Here is a 9,561-nt window from a genome sequence, read left to right on the forward strand (position 1 = left end):
TCCTTATAGCTATGCTGCTCTTTCTGGAAGCAATCTGTCAGATTAATGTGACTCAGCCCTATAGAAGCTAGCAATCAGTTTTTTAGGGAACATGATTTTCTCTGGCTGAATAAATGCGTATGTATGTAATGTTAACACTGATGCTGAGATTCACTGTTCTGTAGCTTTTTACCAGGATTTCACCAGGGCTTTGCAGTAGGGGGCTGAGAGGTGGGGTCGCTGCCTGGATTTCTTTTTGAGCTACCTCTGAAGAATGCAAGGCTCTGCTAAGCCAGACATTGCCAAAAATAAATAGAAATAAGGGTATGGGGAGAAAGTACATGCTGCTGTTTATGGGGTTCAGCTTGTAAAAGTAATGCTTTAATATTTGGGTACAGCAAAAAGCTTTTATCTTCAACACAAGAGGTAAGTAAATACGTGTATATTATATATTTATGGAAATATCTATACAGAGACACTGATACAGAAACAGACACAGCCCATACTATGGGTGTTATGCTTCATAATCTCCATGCTTTCAAGTTTAGACCATCAACCCTTGAAATAAGGGGAAGATTTGCACTTAACTGAGGAAGACCTTGATCACACACCTTCATGGCCATTCTTCAGTTTGGTCTGTACTGAGCAATGGACAGGGTGAAGTACTGGTCATGAGTAAAATTTTATCTTGCCTGTGTAATTTTCCTATCACAAGTGCAGGGAAAGCATGGTGGTGTAATAACTCTCTGTTTTAAAATGGTATCCCGTGTGTGTGGCTCCTGCCCTTCATGTGAATGTGCGTTCATAAATAAAGTCAAATATTAAAAAAAAAGAAAGCTGACTAGTAACAAGGTAATTAGTCAACCAAATGTTCCAGAACTGTCATAAGGAGAAAGAAATAGTGATCTCAGGTTACTTCAGCTCACCATCAAGATCAGCTCGGAGTGTGAGTACAAAGCTAAACTATTTCATATGCTGCACATATGAAAATGGAGATGGAAAGTGATGAGCTCTTTATATGCCCCTTTCCAAATAAATTTGGAGAAGAGCTTAGGTGGTTAAGCAGGTCCCAAATGGTTTCTGCTGCTGAAATAGTCTATTGATGCTTTATTTTTCCCTTTAGATTTTCCACTACATTAAATATTTTAAACTACCAAATATTTCTTTCTAAAGGGGAATGGAATGAAAAGATATCTTACATGACTTATTACAAATACTGCCCTTGTAAATAGTTCTAAAAAAAGTAGCATCATCAATTTAAATGTTGACATGCTTAATATTTAAGGGTCATACTGAACCAAAGGTCTTTAAGGAGAACTTCCCATCCAAAGGAGTTGATTTCAGTGGAAATTGATTGAAGTAGGGCTTCTGCTTTCTGGTAGTTGATCTCTCTCTGAGCTAAATTTTGTGATTTCCAGTACAACTTGCACCTAAATCTTACTTTATGTGGATCAAATGATTTCACTCCCTGTTTCATCCTGCAGTCTCCCATGGCACAGCCACTCGCACGCTGCAGGCACCTGGGCTGAAACCTCATCAAGTGTGTGCTGATGTTTGGGGCCACACGGGTGCCACAGGACACAGGAGCTGACACTGGAAGTCTGAGCCCGGACAGGACTTTAAGTGGTGCTTACCTTGTTCTCAGCACACACTATTCCTGCTCAGGCTGTCTGCCCAGGGGTGGTAACAGTGAGTGCAAGCAAGCACAAAGTCAGACCAAATCATCTTATCAGTTGCATATGGCACAGCCTTCCAAAAGGTTCTTTGCTCTCACAGCCCAGTTTTCCTTTGGCAGCTCACATAGGCACTGAATGCCATCTCTTCCTGAGGTGACTGTGGCTTCTGGCCACCTCCACACCCAGGCCAGTCCAGCAGCCTCTCCAATGGGGCAGAGTGATGTGCATTCTCCAAGCTGCAGGGTGTTAATATTCAACACTTCAAAACCTGTAGACCAGCTCTTATCATAAGCACAGGCTGGATTTCCACTGGAAAAAAGCCCTCCACACATATTTTGTTTTATGTTCTATTTATATATTTAAGATTCTAAAGTTTGTGTGTATTTAGGGAATTTTTTTACCATTAAACTCAGTGTTCTGGAAAAAAACCCAACTTAATTTAGAAAAACTACACAGCCTGTTTTCTGTCTTTTTGTTATTATTCAATATGAAAAGGATATTGTAAGTGCATATTCCACTGAATATGCGGTTTGGCAGCGAACGGCTATTCAGCTGCCCTGCTTCTGCCTCAGAGTTTATTCAGGTCATAAACGAGACATATAAGCATTTGAGTTAAGATTTATAGTTACATTAACTGTATCAGAAGCTTTTTGTACTTAATATAAAACACACTCTAGGAGCTCAACATTGCTTTATTCCACAATACACTCAATATTAGACATGTTACCTCCTGTAATTACTGACATTAATAGCCTCAGGAATAATGGAAAGTGAGCTAAACACCAGTGTGGTAGATGTGAATGGACTTTATAGTACATGTCATTTGGAAATATTTTATGAGTCATTAAATTTTTACTTAATATTTCTTCATTTAGTAATTAAGAAATAATCCAGCAAAACAATGTCCTCACTTTAACACATAGGTCAGATTTTGTTATAAAATCAGTAAAGTGGTTCCCACAGATTTAATTTAAATCCCATGTAAGATTCAACCCAGTCCTGACACAGCAAAATTGAACCTCTTGCACACAATTTTTAGGAGAAAGTGGGGACCAGGATTTGTACAGCCCCCTCCAACACCTCTGAGTGACTCATGCAAGGCTCTAAGGACTATTGCATAGGATAATTTTCTTCTGGAAAGGAGGTTGAAGTTGCCAGCAGCTCAGGCAGGAGATCTTATGTGTCTGTCTTCAAGCCACCCAACATTTGCTAATTTGGAGATGTCATTTTTACCCCAGCTCCCTCAAATTATACTTTTATAAGTAATCTATTTTAGAAAATCCCACATCTTTCATTGCTTGTTCATTTGCAAAGAGATGTCCATTCTAAGCCTTTGCACAGAAGGAGCCCACTGCTGCTTCTCAAAGGTCTTGAAAGACTGGGAAAGTACAACACTGGCAGTCCTGAAGCAAATAGTATCTCCAGAGCGAAGATACTGTCTGAAATGTTTAGGATGATGAATATACCAGTAGTGCACACTTTTCTCTACGGTCTTTTACCCCTGTGTATTGATTAAGCTAACATCCATGTGCACACAGTAAACATATTAGCATTCAGATGATCCTTTTTTAGCTTGATGTTAATAGTATGTTAAGGTGAACAAAGAAGAAAATAGAACCCATATTTACCTATAACCCTGGTCTATTTTGAGATCCCAAGGCTTTTATGTTAATAATAAAAACACCAATAAATCCTCATCTCTTTGCTTTTTAAGCCTGACAGACAGTCTTTGAAGCACTATTGCATTTATTTCTTCCAACCAGATGTGCAATTTATGTTTTATTTGAAAGCAAACCTTAGCATTATAGAAGACACTTGTGCTAAACTAATAACACAAATATATTTTCCATCACTGGGTAAAACCTTGTCAGGAAAGTCTCCAGTCCACATGACATATTCTAGAGCCTTGCTGATATTCTTGGAACAGCTTGTTTGATACTGGTCAGTCACATCAGTCATTTCACAGAGATCTCAATGGAGTCTGTCTGAAACCAGAATTAATATAGTAGGTTTGAGCAGGAAGACATCTAAGCCCCCAGCCTGAATTTGCAAGGAACACACTGTAAGGAGAATGTTTAAATGCTAGTTTTGAAATAAATGCAATTTATTTCCTTAAAAAAATACTCAGAGAATCACATATGTGACTTTTTCTAATTGTGCAAGAAACTTTATGCCTTTGTGTACATTGGAAATGTGCAAATGGGATATTTGTTTTCTGTTCTCTTACATCTTTATTAGTGTAGTTTGGACCCCTCACACAGTAAACACTTCAGGGATTTTGAACAGTTCAGCTGTGGTTCCTATAACAGAAAAAATGCAGAACAACACTGGTGGAAAATTCACTGGACTTTTCAAGTCCCTTATGGCTGGTGAAGGTGACCCAGCAAGGGCTCCTGATGCTGATATCTCTTGGTCCTGCCTAGGATCAGCTACCCACACAGTTCTAGCTCACAGAAGTAAATGTCCCTTAAGCATCACTGTGAATCACTACAACAGCAGATTTTCCCTCCACTCTCTGAATGGTATAGCAGATGCCTTGAGGTTCTCAGACATTGGAAGATGTGTGCCTTACCAGGTTAGAGATACTGACAGCTGTACTTCTGGCATATGGTACTGCCACCCATCTACCATGAGCCCTCAGGAGTTTACTGGCTGGGAAAAGTGATTAGTGTTGCCTGAGGAAAAAATTCTAATTAGAAGTGGGAAGGAATTATGGACCTTTACCCCTGCACCTAGAAGGAGACATGCAGCATTACTCACCTCGAGGGACAGCAGTCCAAGAGGTAAAACAAGAGGCTGAGCTGAGGCTGTCTTCTCTAAGGACATGTCCACGTGGACTTCTGGGCTTCCTGAAGGAACATGGTGGTAACAGTAAGGTAAAAGCCCTTCCAAAAGCAGTCCCCCTCATTACTCACCCTTCTCTCCCTGTGTTTTCCAACCTGGAGCAGGGTTGGTCTGTGCCATTTTCAGTACCTTAAATTTACATCTGTGCTTTCCCTGGGGATGAACTGTGGAACTCAAGTGATAAGTCACCCTCCCACTCCTGACTCCCCATAAAGTTATTATTGATAATCGCTTCTACTGCAGGTGAAGCATCAGGTAGGATCATGCCCAGTTGTGCTCAAAGTTGTACAAAATATAGAGGAAGATACAGAAACATTTCACAAAACATTACAGTCCTACATAAGGTGTGTATGTGATGTGGTAATTAGAGTTACTGTCCTCTTGGTGGCAGAACTAAGTCTATAAAAATAGCATACTGAAAAACCAAAGGATCACAGTAATTTGTGTCAATTTTACCTTCTGATCTATTTGAAAAGTCTTTATTAAAAAGATAAATGGCAGTAGCAAAAATGCTGCTCTGGGAGCAGTTCAGATGTATACTAATTGCAAACAGCTCTGCACATTCATTATGTATCGTATGGCTCCTCCTAGTGAAACCCTGCAGAAACAGTTGTGGACTGATTTTCCTCCCTTCCAGTGGTTCCACCACATCCTGAACTGCAGTTCGGGACAGAGCAGCAGGGGCATGCTGGGACATTGTGGGAGAGGGTGCAGGAGTATTATTGTATTATTTGGAGTTTTACTTCCTAAACAAAATTCTGCCTTCAGACGCCTGTGTTTGGCTGCTGCTGGCTTCTGTGGCTTCTTTACACGTACATGTTTCCCAGTTACCAACTGGGCCTTCATAAATCAAATAACTGTCTCAAGGAACTTCAGAGCGAAAGCATAAGCTGCGAGAGTTTGAGCTTACAAGATAATTGTCATCTGTTATACAGCATAAACCCTCTTTCACACTTTTTGGTAGCTCCCACCCTCTCTGGAAAGCACAGCAGGTGAATCGTGAGGCAAAACTTGGCCCTATGGCTTCTAAAATATTAAACTTTGCATTCATACAGAGAAAATAAATCTTTTATCTGAGTTACTTATTTGTCATTGTAGTTGGGTATTTCATTTGGGTACTAAATATCATTTTTGCAGTTTAACCACTTTTGCTGTAATGATAACCTCATGTTTTAGTCATAAATAAATGCCAACAGCAAAAATAGAAAATAAGGTCATAGGGAGACAAGAATCTTCATTGTTAAATTAAAAATGTAAGGAAACAAGCAAAGGATTTGGTAGAAATATTAAGAATTCACACCTTAACATTTCTGCAACTTTTTATCTGGAAAACTCTGAAATCTTCAGTTAATTACAGGAGATGAAAAAAGTTTCACCTCTGAAAGGAGGTGACTAATATGAGCTTTAAAGTGTTCCCCCAAAGACTATAGGAGGCATTTTCCTACAGTGTATTTGTAGGAAACAAATCCTCCTCCAAGCAAAAGTACAACAGATCTATTTGTCTGTCCTGTCTGTGTGAAATAGTATTTGAGTGAGTTAAAGCAATATACTCCACCGTCACTTCTTGGTAGAGGCACATCCTTCACAAGCTTCCTCATGGTTTATTCAATCCTCTTTTATGTGCTATGCTTGGTTCTGTCAGGTACTGGGGGGCATGGAGAAGGGGATAGAAAGGCATTGCAGTTTGGAAGAAAATGGACAGAATTCCTTAGACACAGGATGCTGTTTATAGCAACATTTACTCCTGTCCTGAAACTGCGATAAGCCTCTGTGACTAGCTCTCTCCAGTATCCAAAATGTGACAGCATATCTTTCCACAGCTAATGAGCTGAAAGCTGCAAAAAATCAAAAGGACTGCAGGCACAATGTTCACACGGTAAGAACCTAAAGCTAATGTCGGTCCCACTAGGAGGGAATACTTTGCAGAGGCACAGAGATCAGGACTACACCAATCATCTATTAATGTTTCAGGAACAGATCCTGAAATAATTGATAAATCAAAACCTGAGCTAGAGTTGAGCTCAAGGACTTCCCTGCATCATTGTCTGACTTTGAGTCATCACTGCTGTTTCATCGTATTACCTGTGATGGATGCAAAGCTCCAGTTGATGAGCAGTTGTTCTTCCCTTACAACTAGGTATAAATCTGTTATGGAAATCCTACTGGTTATTTCTTGACTTTCTTGAAATTACTCTCTAAACACAGCTGCCTCACAGTCATGGTAAACATTCTTCACAAAGGCCAGTTTGCTCTACAGGCCCCAAGGAATGTGACAGCTTGATACCTGGATAAGCCTGGGCTCAGTTTCTGTTTCTACAGAAAAGCTGGAGTCTCCAGTGGATGTTGGTAAACAAACCCTGGAGCCATTACCTGATAGGAATCATAAGGTGTTACTCAGCACCTTGGAACACGGAGTTGGATGTGACCTAAATGAAAGAGAATAAAAAGTCAGAAAAGTATTTCAGAAATACCTGAGATGAATCACTGCACACAGAGCAAGCTGGCACTGAGGTGTTGTGCCCAGTTATTCAGCTGTTAACCCAAGTCCTGACTTGATCGCCATGCACCAGGCTGAAGTACTCACTCAAGTATTTGTAGCTGCTGATAGGCACAACACCTCTGCCCCAATGTCCATATATGTTCCGATTTAAGTGCGGGAACAGAGGGAAGGGTAATAGGGAGGGAGAGTGGGATGTTGAATCAAGAATTGTAACACACTCCTGCTATCAAATATAGGGACTTCTTGTCTAGAAGATGAAGTCATTTTAATCTTTGGTTTCTGAAAGCAGAGGCTAGGTAGGTTCATGTTAGAAACAGCATGCACCAAAGTCAGTACTGTCATCCATTAGATAAGTATATTTAAAAAGTGTTTAGTTCTCCATTGCATAGAAGGGTTTATGCCTTCCCAGGAGTTCAACACTAGAAAGGATATGTTATAGCTCAAGGTCTTAGAATAAACACCTCCTGGTAAAATTCAAACTGGTGAGGAGCCAGATCTCTCTGAACTTGCTGCTGCTTTCTGGTAGCTTCTGTTTGTTTTTGTGGTGGGGAGGCCACGTAGGCAGTGTTGGAAAGGACACAGGTAAAAAGCTATTATTGTTGGTGTAGGACCAATTCCATCTCCATGACTAAGACTGAGTGAAATTCACTGATGAATAAGATATTACTTGCTCTGGTACATGATGGTAGAATTAAGCCCAGAAAGAACATACCTGGAAACCTGGGCTTGACTGTGCAAGTGTTAGGCACCATGCATGAAATGCCAGGCAGCTTCGACACTCTCATGGCAGCGCAGGCAAGGCTGTGTTCTGCCCACAGCTGGGCACAGCAGATCACCTTGGTGGCTTTAACACACTAGTTTGTCTGAGAAGACTTGTTCTTTCCATGCACTCTGATCCACTTGAAGGGACTGTTGTCCCATGAGTCAGCAGAAAGGTATTCAGGTTTGCATCCTTGCAGGCAGACAAATATAATGACCTGGAGGAAGAACAGAAAAAAACAGAGAAGATTTCTTAAGTGATTCAAGATGTGACTTGGTGTATCTCAGGAAGGACTACAGGACTTCCATAGTATTGAAGCAGTGGTGAAGTAAAAATTGGCTTCAAGGACAGAGAATATTAGCAGAGAAGCCCTTGTTTTGTCGTTTAAGTGATCTCATTCAAAGGCAATATTGATACCAGAGAAAGAAGGATATCACAAAGTTAAAATTATAATCCTGGGACTGGCAGAGGGAAGGATGGAAAAAGAGAACCCTGCTGTCAGCGAGAGCTAACCTGTTCCTTGAAAGTGTATTGAGCTTGCTTCCTCTGGTCTTGTGTTACAGCAAATAAGGGAATCATCATCACCGCTATCAACACAGTATTTACCTTCTTTCAAGCAGATGGCACTATATGTTGGATGAATAAGGCTTGAGTCTGTCTTTAGTAACTTACTAGTTATTCTCAAATATTGTGTGATTGACTCCAGCATCGAAGGGAGCTGGATACAAAAAATGCACTTTGCACAGTATTACCTTCATGATCAGAGGGGAGATAGGACAGGGGTGAGTGAGAGAGAACCCTCTGGTATATGAATACTCTCCAAATTACAATGCCTGCAAGCCTTGCCATGACCCACCAGAGAGTCACATTCTCACTCTCTGTCACTGCAATGTGCTATCCTAAATGATGCAGATGAATTTAATCACACACAGGCCTGAAACATTTTCCAAGGGAAAAAACTCAGTTTCTGTCACTAAAATGAAAGTGGAAAATTCCCAGCACAGTTAAACTCAGAGTCTTTCCTTGACCCTAGCTACTCACCAGGCAAGGGTTATTCTAACCACAGCTCGCAGCAATCTGAGAGTGGCTGCCGAGATGCTTCTCGATTTTAAATGTGAAGCCGCACTTTAAGATGATGGCTGGCAGACAGAAGGGGAAATGAGGCAGCTGTGGCTGCGGGAGCAGTAGGGATCCAACCTTGCTGCAGTCACCCCTAGACAATGGGATCACCCTTTGTCCCAGCTCTGGGCAGGACCCAGGGACTGCCTGGTGGGCCAAGGGCTTGCAGCATCATGGTTTGGATGGGGCAGGCACACTGACTGTAATCCAATGCCTGCAGAAGGAGCTTCCATTACCTGTTTCCTTCTCCCCTAGGGGTGCTTTCCCAAGGGCTGTGAAAAAAACCACACGGCAGCTGGGGGTCACACCTCCACTCCGGGACGGCCGGGGACATTGAGGTCTGACCCTGAGCTCTTTCCCGGCTCCCCAGTGTCAGACGCACACATGGGACTTTTTGGAGGGTGGTGGCTGCTCCCAGAGCGATCTCTGATAAACAGGAAGAGACGAGTATTGCTACAAATAGCTAATCACTCTTAATATCAACCTGACAAGAGAATAAAACTAGGTTTCCCGAAGGAACAAAGTTGTAGCGCTCCTGCCTCCCCTTCCGGCAAGTTCAGACAGCCCCAAAGACCGCGGGTGCGGGCAGAGCTATTTCTCTCGCAGACCACTTTTTCCTACCGTGCAGTGTGTAGAAATATTCTAGAAGAAGCACAATCGCCTCTCCATGCAAGAAACAGCTT

General features: G+C 41.6%; 1 long non-coding RNA gene across 1 annotated transcript; it reads right to left on the bottom strand.

Moving 5' to 3' along the window:
* Window positions 1-2,332: 2,332 nt before the first annotated feature.
* Window positions 2,333-4,558, bottom strand: LOC108448513. The gene is made up of 2 exons (XR_001864406.1): window positions 4,416-4,558; window positions 2,333-3,640 (listed from the first exon to the last, which is right to left on the bottom strand). It is a non-coding gene; the product is annotated as an uncharacterized LOC108448513 (long non-coding RNA).
* Between the last annotated feature and the right edge of the window lie 5,003 nt (window positions 4,559-9,561).

This window comes from Corvus brachyrhynchos, unplaced genomic scaffold, assembly GCF_000691975.1.
Source record: "Corvus brachyrhynchos isolate BGI_N302 unplaced genomic scaffold, ASM69197v1 scaffold115, whole genome shotgun sequence".
Lineage (NCBI taxonomy): Eukaryota > Metazoa > Chordata > Aves > Passeriformes > Corvidae > Corvus > Corvus brachyrhynchos.